A 14,950-nucleotide genomic window follows, 5' to 3' on the forward strand; every position below is an offset into this window, starting at 1 on the left:
ATTTTGTCTCCTACAAAAATTTTTCTAGTTATCACAAAATTTTCTTAGCGGCCATTAAGTCCAACAATGAGCCAAAGAACTTTAATCAAGTCATGCATGATGATAAATGGAAAGCAGCTATGCAACATGAAATCCGTGCCCTAGAACAAAACGGGACATGGACACTCGAGAGACTGCCGGAAGGAAAACGTGCCATAGGCTCTAAATGGGTTTACAAGATAAAATATAAGCCAAATGGAGAGGTCGAACGCTATAAGGCTCGTTTAGTCTCCAAGGGTTTCACACAACAAGAAGGAATCGACTATCACGATACGTTTGCCCCAGTGGCTAAGTTGGTTACTGTTCGAACGCTCCTTGCCGTTGCAACAAAGAAAAATTGGCATATTCACCAACTTGACGTAAATAATGCTTTTCTTCATGGGGATTTGCATGAATATGTTTACATGAAAATACCACAGGGATTTTCTAAAGAAAAGGAGACCAGAGTTTGTAAGTTGAAGAAGTCTATTTATGGACTTAAGCAAGCTTCACGGAATTGGTACCAAAAGTTCACAGCCTCTCTTATTGAACTCGGTTTTAAGCAATGCAAGGCGGATTACTCTCTGTTCATTCATAAACAAGGTGATAGTTTTGTAGCTGCTCTTATATATGTTGACGATGTTATCATGGTTGGAAACAATCACAAAAGGATTCAGAGTGTTAAAGAAGAATTAAACCACAGATTCAGCATCAAGGATATGGGAAGTCTGAAGTATTTTCTTGGAATTGAAGTAGTTCGTACCTTCAAGGGCTTAGTTTTAAGTCAACGAAAGTATACGCTTGACATCCTTGAAGATTGCGGGCTACTAGGTTGTCGGCCTAGTTCATTTCCCATTGAGCCAAATGTTAAGATTGATAAAGGTCAATCTGAACCAACATTTAATGGCAATCAATATCATTGAATAGTTGGTCGAATGCTTTATTTACAAGGTACTTGTCCTGATATTACTTACGCTGTCAACATTTTGAGTCAATTTGTTGGCAATCCAAGACAAAGTCATCTAGATGCGACTCATCAGGTTCTTCGGTATCTTAAGGCTACTTCGGGACAAGGAATATTGCTTCCTCGTAACGGGGGTTATGAGCTCACAGCCTATTGTGATTCAGACTGGCTTGGCTGTCTGTTTATGCAACGGTCACGTATTGGATATGTGCTTCTCTTAGGAGGCGCACCCATATATTGGAAAACGAAAAAACAGTCTGTTGTTTCTCGTTCGTCTGCTGAAGCTGAATACCGTTCCATGGCATCCATAGTTAGCGAAGTTTTGTGGATGCGTTGGCTTCTTAAGGAGTTAGATGTTCCTTTAGATGGGCCAACACCTTTGTTTTGTGATAATCAAGCAGCTTGTCAAATTGCTACAAATCTGGTGTTCCATGAAAGAACAAAACACGTTGAAATGGACTGTTATTTTGTTCGTGAAAGAGTTGAAAGCCAAGAAATTCGTGCTTGTAGTATTCCCTCCAAGATGCAAATAGCAGACCTTTTGACAAAAGGACTAGGAGCTCCTCAATTAAAATACCTTCTTGGCAAGTTGGGTGTCGTCAACCTCCACATTCCAACTTGAGGGGGAGTATTGGAATTAAAATTATCTCCTATATCTATTCCTATTTTATCCTTTTAATTGTTTTAGTACAGGATTACGTTTCCTTTCATATTGGGATTATTCTTTGTATTTGTATGAAGATTCATTCTCTTTTTGAAGTCATAAAAACAGATCGATGCCTTGATTTCATCAAAATATCAAACACACTTTTTTATTTTGTGAACAATAAACATAATTTACTCTTTTTTTTTTATATTTTAAATAATAAAATTACCTCTATAACCTAATATAAATTATAACTTCGGCCCTAGAATCTAGATAATAACAATTAACAATAACACATTGATACCTTAAAATTAAAACAGCTTACGAACTTGGCCCATAAAAACCCACTGGGCTTTTGTATAATAGTGGAACATTGATCTCTTCGACTTGTACAGTTGCACTATTTATTTATCTTTAATAATCAGGTATTTAATAATTGTTTGATAATCAAACACAAATCATACTAAACATAAAAACAGTGAGAACCAATTTACTGTTATTATTAGGTTTGTTTTTATAAGTGTTTGCTGTTATTTTTTGTTCGTATTTACTGATTTTCGATTATTAGACGTTATAAGTCTTTACTGATTTTCGATTATGGGCGTTGCAATTAAGGTTGCGCTTAAGTGGTAAATTTCATTTTATATTTCTAATCACCGATTTTAAACAATTAAAAGCCACTAATCACTCACACTTGAACTAATTTCAAGTAGGGGTGCTCTTCGGGTTGTATTTTCAGGTTTTGGGTTTCTCGGGTTGGCTTCCTCAGTTTGAGAAATTCAAATCTAGAATCGAAACCCAACCCTAATCTCTCGCGTATTATTTGGGTTCGGATTTTGTCGGGTTGGGTTAATCGGTTTTTGAGTATTCTTGTCTTATATATCTAAGAAATAAAATGTTAAACTTAAAAAAACATTATCATCTTCCCTTGTAAGGTAAACAAGCAAATAAACAAACAAAAATAAAAAATACAATCCATAAACAAATTAAATTAAAAATTCAATAATAAAACTAAAAAAACTGTAACATAAACATCTTCACTCTTCACATTCGATTTTCCGTTTCTTTCCCCATTTCCAACGCTATATTAAAAAAAAAGTCAAATGGTATTAGAATTAGAATTATTAGATATAAATGAACAAGCGTTAAAAATAATAATTAAACATTTATTAATTTCTTGGAACGTGTCTCAATCTTTTCCAGTGAGTAGTTCTATACCCTCAAATGCATAAACCAATTATAACTTAAAAATAGAATAACCATAGTCATTGAACTCTATAGACTACTAAACATATGAATTCTCTAGAGAATTAATTATGAGTCGTATAAGTATTTGGGCATAAAAGGTTAAACGGGTTCTCGAGTTACTCAGGTTTACTCGAAACCCTAAACGAGTAACAATAACCGACTCAAATTAGAACAGTTCGAGTTCCTTGGATACTAGTACTTTTAGGTTTGTTTCTCGGGTTAGTTTTCGGGCTGCAAATAAAGTGAAGCCTAATTTCAATTTTCAAGTAAATTACTTCCAACATAGATCATAACGATTGTTTTAGCTATAATACATATATCAGTTATGTAACCGAATAACCGTCCCACAATCACACACATTATGCACTACATATAAGTGTCTTACTGGTTTTCAACCCCTACTTAAAACTCATTATGTATTGAACATGTCCTTATATAGTTAATCATACTCCTTAAATGTTGTTTGATCAAAGCATTAACCTTTTCCTTTTTTGGTTGAATTTTGATTTTGTGAAAACGACTAATCCAAGAGAATTCATGATGAAGATATAAATGCTGGGAATCTCGGTCATGAGTAGTTATGTAAAAGCTATATATCATTATAAGAAACGAATTATAAAAATGGAGAACAAAGTGCAAATTAAAAAAAATTGAGGGTACAAGCTAGTACATATATAAGTTGTAGATCTAGATGATGGCTTTTCACACATCAACCATGTGATGGAATAATGATGAACCAAAGAGATGTTCAGGGACCCCCTCTAAATTTTCTTTTGTTAGTACAAAGGCAATTAAGCTATTTAACACTGTTTCGTTAAAAACTTGAATTAAATCGAATTTAAACAAACCCTATCCTACATTTTACAATGATTGAACCCTTGACCTATTATTCCATACTCTAACGACCTTACCACCTCATCAAAATAGAAATGAAGTAAAATAATTCATATATGGACAATTATAATTATCTTTAAAAAACCGTCAATATAACATTAAAAGATGAAGGTTAGAGAAAGCTAACCAAATATCACAAAACCAAAATTACATGAACAAAGAGGGATTTGAAGCCACCTGGTCCAAGAAATATTAACGTTTTTGTTTCTAGTAAAAATCCAAAATAAAGAAAAACAGACTATCGAATACAAAACGAGATTTGTCTTTATATCATTAGCCTTGAAGTAACTGAAATTTGAGCCCATTTCCAAACCAAAATCCAAGCCTTTACAGCAATAACACAGTAAAAAAGATGTTGAGTTGTGCCCATGTGTTTAGAACAAAGCAGACACATTACAAATGGAATATCCATCCCTTTATTAGAATGATTAGTTTTCGTTGGGTAATCTGTTAAATTGAAGTCACCATATAAAAATATTAACTTTTCTTTGGGAATACTCCTATACCAGATAGTTTTCATTGGATAAATTGGATGTGGCTAAATGGTAGAGCACTCACTTTACTAGTGAGAGGTAAGGGGTTCAAACTTCATTATCACCAATTTATATGGGATATATGAGGGATGACCCTGGCTTGCCAGGGTTCGAGTCATGATCTCACCCGGTTTTATCGGCTCCTCGCTGTCATGCCGTTTGGCGGGCATGGGGCTCAGGTTTTATCCGGGAAATCCCTCAATAGGTGGACTGCTAGGGGCTTCGTCCGTCCGGACTCGTGGCCGGCTCGGGCTACCTTTAGTCATTGGGGGCCGTATACGGAGTACCCGGCATCGGTCCTTGCAAAAGCATCTTTTTTTCTAAAAGTTTCCAATTTTTTTTTTTATTTTTTAATCATAAACTCTTGTTGATTTTCAAACTCCCAAACCCACAAATCATTATTTTTTGTCTACTTGTGTTGTTCAAGCAAGATTAGAAATGACATAAATGGCTCTATTTCACTCCCCTTCTAATTTTTCTGTGTCAATCCCAAATCCATATGTTATATTTTTCCAATCCTTCATAAAGCACCTTTTATTCTTTTCCATGTTATATGGTCTTGAATAAATCAAGCTCATGTATCTTGACAAATTTAACGATCTAACTATAAATGAGAGAATCCCAACTCCACATTATTTCATTATGGTTGATAAAGAAATTAAATCTTTATAATTAATTATGCAGTGTAAACTTTTCACAATTTGCTTTCATAGCCTCGTGCCTTGTGTCACATTTTCTTTGTTGAACACATCAAAATTGTTACAAGCATATTTGTGAAACGACTCAATAATCTTTACCTAAATGGAATATGATAATTACAGAATCCCCATTTCCACTTAAGAAGCAAAACCATGTTTAGACGAAAATGCTACCAAAACTTAGCCCATCTTTAGACTTGCCATTAGTTACCAAATCCCATTTAACCCATGAAAACTATTTATTTTCTTTAGTTCACCCAAAAAATACTGGCCCTTAACCCTTAAGGCGGAATTCACCCTTTTCGGCTGCCAAAAAAGATAAACAATATGCTGAAATGAGCCGAGAGTCGATGCTAAAATTAAAAGAGTTGCTCTTCCACCTATAAAGAATAAGTCAGCCAACTTTTTTTTAATAAATTTCGGAGTGATATACTCCCGAGCTTCTTCACTCGACATTTTGCTGCCTCCAAGATATTGAACGGGATATATCCGGGGCTAAACCCGACTAATCTGCAACCAACCGACAACTATAACTATTTTCTTAACTATTGCACATCTATTAGTGTCACACCCCAACTTAGGGCCTAGGAGTGTGACCAATAGTTGGTACCTGTTTTGTAAATGTATCAGAGTTTTGGGTTAATTTTAGCGGAAGACTTAAATGTTTAATATAATATTAATTTACATTGATAATTTACTTGGGAATTAAATACCCAAGTTGAGAGTTTACAAAATATTGTTATTAAATATTACAAGGATTTGTCTATAAAAAACTGAGCCATCAAGTATGCGAACTTCTATCTCCGGGATGACTCTAATCCTTGTATCTAGTAATCACCATACTTAGTTACCTGCAGGTGGGATTAAAATACGTCAGCTATGTGCTGGTGAATCGTTATGACTCTAAAAGCATATATAAATAACAATCATAATACAAATATAGTTTTCTTGACAAGCTCAGCGGATATATTGCTATACCCGGTATATGTGACACTGCCCTACACACACACAAATCTCCGAGCCACGTAGCCCATACTGGAGAAACTATATATGACCATTAGCCCGCGGCCACGTAGCCTTTGACTGTTTAGGCGTAACGGTTATGTTTTGATCCAGACACATGTGTATTCGGTCTGAGATGGTTTATTCTCTAATTTGTATTACAATGTTTTAGAGATCACGTAACCTCATGCAAATATTTGACTGACTCAATAAGACAAACAACCTGTCTATCTTATAGAGTATAAGTATGTTTGACTGTTTATAAAGGTTTAACGTATTCACGTTATATAAAAAGATTAAACGTATTCACCTGTATTGATGATATGATTGTTTGAAAACCTTTCTTGATTGTGAATGATTGTCAACCTATAAACAAATAGGTTTGAATGATCACCTTGATGGTGTTTCTTGATTAGACTGCAGACTTTAAGTCTGGTTTTTAACCTTGATTAGGTTTGTGAATGTTTGAAATCATGATTGTATTTGTGTGACGTTTGATATAGCATGTTTTGGCCTAATAGGGTTTATCACGTTGGCAAACTTCTCCAGGTAAGTAAACGGGTCCTGTCACACCCCAACCTAAGGCGGAAATGCCGGGGCGTGATCCTATTGCTCACAGCTCGAAGATACTATCATATATAAAATGTGACAATATTTAATTAATTATTTAATTCAAATAATACACAATATTCAAATACAACAATACAATTCCAATAAATAAATACAATCAAGTAAATTTAAGTTTGTCTTCAATATAACCCTATAGTCTTTCTAAGTGTCCATCATTCGACTCAGGCAACCCGCATATGCGTAGAAAATGGAGTTTTGTCAACAAACATGTTGAGTGAGTTTACCACCAAGTTTTGACACCAAAATAATGTTAATATGATAAATAAGCAAAACGTAATAAACGCATAAGAACCCTCTCCAGGGGGATATGTCAAGCGAATCAACTATGAGCAAATAAAAGTAAGACCGTAAATCAACTATGAGCAAATAAAAGTAAGACCGTTGCCAAGCGAATCGGGGGGGTGGTCAATAGAATGAGAACCCTCTCCAGGGAGATATGTCAAGCGAATCAATACAATAACACATAAGCACATAAAAAGCAGATTTGATTAATCACACACAATTACACGTTTGCTATTTTTGATATGTATGTATATATAGATATATATGTATAGTATTATATACACATATGTCCCCGAAACGTTTATGAAAATAGAGTAAAATAGGGGAAAGGTAAAACTTACTTGATCGAATAAGCCAAACGGAAATGTTTACGTCAAGAGGGTGGAAATCACGCTCTTCGAGAATTACCGACAAGGATCCTAATTATATAATATAATATTATGAATGATTTATAAATGATATAATACGTACAATTAATTTAGGATTTCGGTGTGGATTGAATTACAATTATGGTCGGTACGTTATGGATTGAACGATTGATCACTACGAGTTATTGTTAATGTAAAAACATTATTATTAGTTATTAGTTAATTATAAGAATCATTGTTTACTATATAATCGAATCTATGAATAATTAGTTTAATTAAATATGAGTTAGGACCTAATATAATACTTTTAAATATAGTTATCATAAAATTCATATTTTAGAATCTTTAACAAAATTCGATGGTAAAAATATAATTAACACTTTTAATACGCTAATACGTTTATAACGATTTTGTTTAAAACAAATAATATATATATATATATATATAATAAATATGAAAAATTTATATAGATATTTTATGACGAGGATCATCGATTTTGATATTAAGTTTTAATAAAGTAAGTGTTGGTTTATTATTAGTAAAACACACACACACACAAATATATATATATATACATGAAAACTTATAACGAGATCCATTAACAAGAAACGTTTAGCTTTATGATGTCAGTGTTAATAAAATATTGTTTATTGAATATTTAATATTAATTATAATATATTTAAATAATTAAAACAGGTTAAAACTCTTAAATAAAGAAAATATCAAAATTTTCGGCCACTACAAGAGTCAAACCCGCGACCTATGGCGGTTTAAAGGTTTATCACACACACACACCAGCCAACTGCACTGGTGTGTCAGTTGGTATAGAGTTGTAAACAGTTAATTATATACAGAACTTAATTGAAACCAGTTTGTTCATGAACCCTAGATCATGCAATCGCTCAATCTGTTAATCGTTCGTTAAATTAATCTTAGGGTTATTGTTAAACGGTGAAATACGAACTGGATACAAGTCTTAATTACCTCGAAGGATAATGAAATCAGATAGAACGACAACCCTTCGTGACGGCTAGAAACAGGTGCGAACGACGGGCTTACGGCCAAGATAAATGCAATTAAAGTTAGGGCTTTTGATTTTCTGGTTGTAAGGGAGGTGCAGCCATGAGTAATTGAATTATAATGTATCTTAGAATATGTAAACGATTTTAGGGTTTGTCGGTTTGGGTTTATAATTAATTTTGTATCACAGTTGATCTTGATTTCCTAATTACCTATGACGGTTAGGACGAAAATGGCAAGATTAATCATAAACACAATCAAATTCCTAACTTAGATCGTTAATTTAGGCTCAAGTAATCTACACGGGTCAAGGTTTCGGGTTAACGGGTCATGGGTTACCGGATTACGGGTTTGGTTAGACGGGTTATAAAGATATTATGCAGAAATTGTATTTTGGTCCTTAGAGTTTTGATGTGGGAACGATAGAGGGTTAAAGTTCATGTTTCGGTTTGAAAAAAACGAGCATTTTCTAAAGTTGAACATATATTAAATAAGTATATAAACAATTATAAATTTTATATTAATGTCTCGATAAACGTGCTTACTTTTTGTTGTTTAAAACCCGGGTAAGGTTGTATGTGAAAAACCCGAGTTGTTACATATATATATAATAAATATGAAAAATTTATATTGATATTTTATGACGAGGATCATCGATTTTGGTATTAAGTTTTAATAAAATAAGTGTTGGTTTATTATTAGTAAAATACACACACACACATATATATATATACATGAGAACTTGTAACGAGATCCATTAACAAGAAACGTTTAGCTTTATGATGTCGATGTTAATAAAATATTGTTTATTGAATATTTAATATTAATTTTAATATATTTAAATAATTAAAACAGGTAAAAACTCTTAAATAAACAAAATATCAAGTTTTTGTACGAATTACTTACTTAGGCAAGAAGAGTCTACTAATGATATTCCCCTTCCAGTACTACATGCCCGTCAAAATATAGTTTTTGTATAACATTATATTTATAAAAATAATATTTGATTGAAATCTATACATGAATGCTTTTGAAAATATTTTCAAGGTTAAAAGCCATAGTCTTGACTGAGTCTAAGCTTAATATAATATAATTAACAATAACTTAGACTTAGATTCTATCTTAGTGGATGCTCGAGATTCTTATGCTAAGGTAGAATGATTGCTTATTTGACAGAACCTCACTCCTAACTCGTTTATCTACTCTACAGCTCGTTATAACTTCAATACTTGCACGAACTCCAAGAAAACAGGGCCTCGGAACTCTACAGCACTCGGGCACGTACTCCAATGCTAACTATGTGTAAGTGATGGTGAATGAGGGATGAATGAGCTTCAAACCCGTAGTCCTCCTTTTATAGTTGACTTTTAGGGACCGTCGTGTAGCGCGATGCCCTTTTCCCTTAGGCCGTCGCGTAGCGCGACACCACAATTGATGAGGTGATGCCACGTGTTGATACGTGGTTGGCCACGTGACCTTGATTACTTAACGGGGTATCGCGTAGCGTGATGCCTATCTAATTCTGGGTCGTCGCGTATCGCAACGCCCCCTTTTTTCTAATTTCTGGGAAACTGCATCGCGTAGCGCGATGATATTGTTTATATGCCCATCGCGTAGCGCAATGGGTCCAGAAAACCAAAATTTTCATTTTCAGCCCTTTGGGTTTCAGAATTGTCATTTTTGGCCCAAAATTGAATAGGGTATTTTCGAGATGTTACATCCTCCCCACCTTTTGAATAATCTCGTCCTCGAGATTTATTGAAACAAATATGGGTATTTTCTTTTCATTTCCGATTCAAGTTCCCATGTATACTCAGGTCCACATCTTGAATCCCAACGGACTTTTACCAACTTAAGTCGTTTTCGTTTGAGGAACTTAATCATACTATCTTCAACTTGAATTGGTTGTTCCACGAACTTAAGTTTTTCATTAATCTCAACATCTTTTAATGGCATTGCAAGAGTTTCATCAGCTAAATATTTGCGTAGGTTCAACACATGAAACACATCATGTATGCCACTCATTTCATCAGGTACTCCAACCGATATGCAACAAGTCCTATTCCTTCAAGTATTTTGAATGGTCCTACGAAACGCGGACTTAATTTTCCTTTCTTTCCAAATCATACTACTCCCTTCCAAGGTGATACTTTAAGTAATATTTTGTCTCCTACTTGAAATTCCAACGGCTTGCGGCGAATATCAGCATAACTTTTCTGTCTATCTCTTGCCGTTTTCAATCGTCCTCGTATTTGGATTACTTGATCAGTGGTCTTTTGAACGATTTCAGGACCTAATAACTTATTATCCCCTGTTTCTGACCAACATACGGGTGTTCTGCATTTCCGTCCATATAATGCTTCAAACGGTACCATTTGGATACTCGTATGATAACTATTGTTATATGAAAATTCCATTTGTGGTAAATGAGTATCCCAACTTCCTCCTAAATCAATCACACATGCACGAAGCATGTCCTCTAATGTCTGAATAGTGCTTCACTTTGACCATCTGTTTGCGGGTGATACACAATACTTAAATTCAGTTGCGTTCCCATAGCCTTTTGAAAACTTGCCCAAAATTTTGAAGTGAAACGACTAACTCTATCTGAAATGATAGACAACGGCACAGCATGCAAAGATACAATATTTTCAACATATAATCGTGCCAACTTATCCATGCTATAAGATTCTTGTATTGGAATGAAATGAGCCGATTTTGTTAATCTGTCTACGATAACCCAGATTGCATCATTTTGTCGAGCAGTTTTCGGTAACTTCATAATAAAGTCCATGGTTATCATATCCCATTTCCATATCGGGATTTCAGGCTGCTGTAATAATCCTAACGGCTTTTGGTGTTCAGCTTTCACTTTTGAACATGTTAAACATTTGGCAACATATATGGCAATGTCCTGTTTCATCCCAATCCACCAATAATCATTTCTCAAATTATGATACATCTTGTCACTTCCCGGATGCATCATATATTTTGACTTATGAGCTTCATTAAGAATCTTAGTTCTTAGTTCTCCAATCATAGGTATCCATATTCTTTTCCCCAGTCGAAGTATATCATCATCTCATTTTACTAACTGATCAGTCGTTCCATTTTTTTTTTCTGCTTTAATATTTTCTTCTTCTAGTGCCAACTTCTAAGCTTCTTTAATTTGATTGATCAAGTCTACTTTAAGTTATAGTCTTAAGGCTCGAACTCTTTTTGGTTTATCATGTTCCTTTCAACTCAAGGCATCTGCCACAACGTTTGCTTTCCCTTCATGATATACAATTTCATAGTCATAGTCATTCAAAGTTTCCATCCAACGCCTTTGTCTCATATTTAATTCCTTTTGATCAAAAATATGCTTCAAACTCTTGTGATCAGTGTATATGGTAAACTTAACACCATACAAATAATGTCTCCATAGCTTTAATGCAAAAATTATCGCACCTAGTTCCAAATCATGTGTAGTGTATTCTTTTCATTAACCTTAAATTGTCTTGAAGCATATTCAATGACTTTCTTTCTTTGCATCAAAACACATCCCATACCCGTGTGCGATGCATCACAGTATATGACAAAGTCATTCTAACCTTCGGAAAAACCAAGATTGGCGCATTTGTTAATTTCTCTTTCAATGTCTCAAATGCTTCTTCTTGCTTTGGTCCCCATTCAAACTTGACCGACTTTCGAGTAAGTGTTGTTAGCGGAACAGTTATTTTTGAAAAATTTTGGATAAACCTTCGATAATATCCAGCTAGACCTAGAAAACTTCTCACTTGAGTTGGCGTCTTTGGTTTCTCCCATTTGGTTATGGCTTCTATCTTAGCGGGATCGACTTGAATTCCTTTTGCATTTACAACATGACCGAGAAATTGAACTTCCGGTAAGCAAAATTTCACATTTAGAGAATTTGGCATATAACTTTTCTTTCCTCAAGGTTTCCAACATAACTCTCAGATGAACTCGGTGATCTTCTTCCGATTTGGAATATATAAGAATATCATCAATGAACACAATAACAAATTTGTCAAGGTATGGCTTGCAAATTCGGTTCATCATTTCCATGAATGCTGCCGGAGCATTAGTGAGTCCGAAAGGCATAACTGTGAACTCATTATGTCCGTACCTTGTTCTAAATGTTGTTTTAGAAATATCTTCTTATTGAACCTTTAATTGATGATATCCTGATCTGAGAGCAATTTTAGAAAAATAAGTTGCACCTTGAAGTTGATCAAACAGATCATCAATCCTGGGAAGCGGATATTTGTTCTTGATTGTGACCTTATTCAATTCCCGATAATCTATACACATTCTCATTGAACCATCCTTCTTTTTAACAAACAATATCGATGCTCCCAACGGCGACGAGCTTGGCCTAATGAATGATTTTTCTAATAATTCATCCAACTGTTTCTTCAATTCCTTCATCTATGTAGGGGCTAGTCTATAAGGAGATTTAGCTATCGGTGAGGTTCCTGGAACCAAATCAATTTTAAACTCTACCTCTCTGTCTGGCGGAATTCCTGGTAACTCATCAGGAAATACATCTTTAAACTCTGAAACAACTGGTCACTCTTCCAACTTCTTTGATTTGGATTCTTTAGTTACAAAAGCCATAAAAGCAAGACATCCTTTTCCTAAACAACGACTGACTTTTATCTTTGAGATTATTCCAACTTTTCCTGCCTCCTTATCTCCGACGATTCTAATGATTTTATTATTTGGTGTTCGAATTTCAATCGTCTTATCACTACATAGAATACAGGCTTGGTTCATAACCAACCAATCCATTCCTAAGATTGCATCGAATCCTTCTAAGATCATAGGTAACAGTCGTACAGGTATATCAAAACTAGCTAATGAAATTGTTGCGTCACTTAAGGCTTCATTTATTTTAATCAATTCACCATTAGCAGTTTCAACCTCAAAATGATCATTCAATTTACGTAAGCCTAATAGGGTTTATCACGTTGGCAAACTTCTCCAGGTAAGTAAACGGGTCCCGCGGTTGATTGGGATGTGTACGAATTACTTACCTTAGGTAAGAAGAGTCTACTAATGATATCCCCCTTCCAATTACTACATGCCCGTCAAAATATAGTTTTTGTATAACATTATATTTATAAAAATAATATTTGATTGAAATCTATACATGAATGCTTTTGAAAATATTTTCAAGGTTAAAGGCCATTGCCTTGACTGAGTCTAAGCTTAATATAATATAATTAACAATAACTTAGACTTAGATTCTACCTTAGTGGATGCTCGGGATTCTTATGCTAAGGTAGAATGATTGCTTATTTGACAGAACCTCACTCCTAACTTGTTTATCTGCTCTACAGCTCGTTATAACTTCAATACTTGCACGAACTCCAAGAAAACAGGGCCTCGGAACTCTACAGCACTTGGGCACGTACTCTAATGCTAACTATGTGTAAGTGATGGTGAATGAGGGAAGAATGAGCTTCAAACCCGTAGCCCTCCTTTTATAGTTGACTTTTAGGGACCGTCGTGTAGCGCGATGCCCTTTTCCCTTAGGCCGTCGCATAGCGCGACGCCGCAATTGATGAGGTGATGCCACGTGTTGACATGTGGTTGGCCACGTGGCCTTGATTACTTAACGGGGTATCCTGTAGCGCGATGCCTATCTGATTCTGGGTCGTCGCGTAGCGCAACGCCCCCTTTTTTCTAATTTCTGGGAATCTGCATCGCGTAGCGCGATGATCTTGTTTATATGCCCATCACATAGCGCGATGGGTCTAGAAAACCAAAATTTTCATTTTCAGCCCTCTAGGTTTCAGAATTGTCATTTTTGGCCCAAAATTGAATAGGGTATTTTCGAGATGTTACAATTAGTTACGTAAATAAATAACCTCCCACAGTGGTAGATCTAGGAATTTTTTAGTGGGTTCATTGTTTTTAGATGCTATAATTTTATACGACTAGACATAAAATTTTCGTGTTGGTTTGACAATTCGGTCGGGTAGGGTTCATCACACAATAAGAATACAATACAATAACAAAAAACAAATTGTTGTGGGTAAAAAATTCAAGGATTCTGACAGACAGAATCCTCGTAGTGCATCAGGATCACAAACAGCAGCGGTATCCTCGGTAAGAATCGATATTTATTGACATCATCCTTTTACTTTTGACTTAGTCTTGCAGGCAACAGCTAGCACTTAATTCCCAGCTAGAGACTTGGTCAAACATTAAAGATAAAAGATGTTGGAGACAGTTATAAGCGGTGAAGATATGCAAATGCATAACCGCTCCAGGATCTGGCCAAGGCAATTAATGTTCATTATTACTTGTTATTGCTTGTTAATTCTTGTTTTACTATATACAGAAGTCGTGATGATCGTATAAGACACATTATGTAGACACACCCGAACACACTCACTTGTAACTAGAGCAACAATCATAGCAACTTCCAACACTTGTAATCACCGATTTTACTCAATATAATTGAGGCAGCAGGATAGTTTTCCCCTTCCTGAGGTTTTTTGCCAAAGATTCTCTAAGGATCAAGGGTTTTTCCTCTCTACATCGTTTTCACTCGTACCATTTACTTATTATTTCGTTTAACAATATTAAGCATCCTACCTCATAATCAAAATTTAGTTACTTGATTATTCTCGTGT

Source organism: Bidens hawaiensis, unplaced genomic scaffold (assembly GCF_021521415.1).
Source record: "Bidens hawaiensis isolate Kalapana, Puna unplaced genomic scaffold, B.hawaiensis_p1.1 tig00001412_1, whole genome shotgun sequence".
NCBI lineage: Eukaryota > Viridiplantae > Streptophyta > Magnoliopsida > Asterales > Asteraceae > Bidens > Bidens hawaiensis.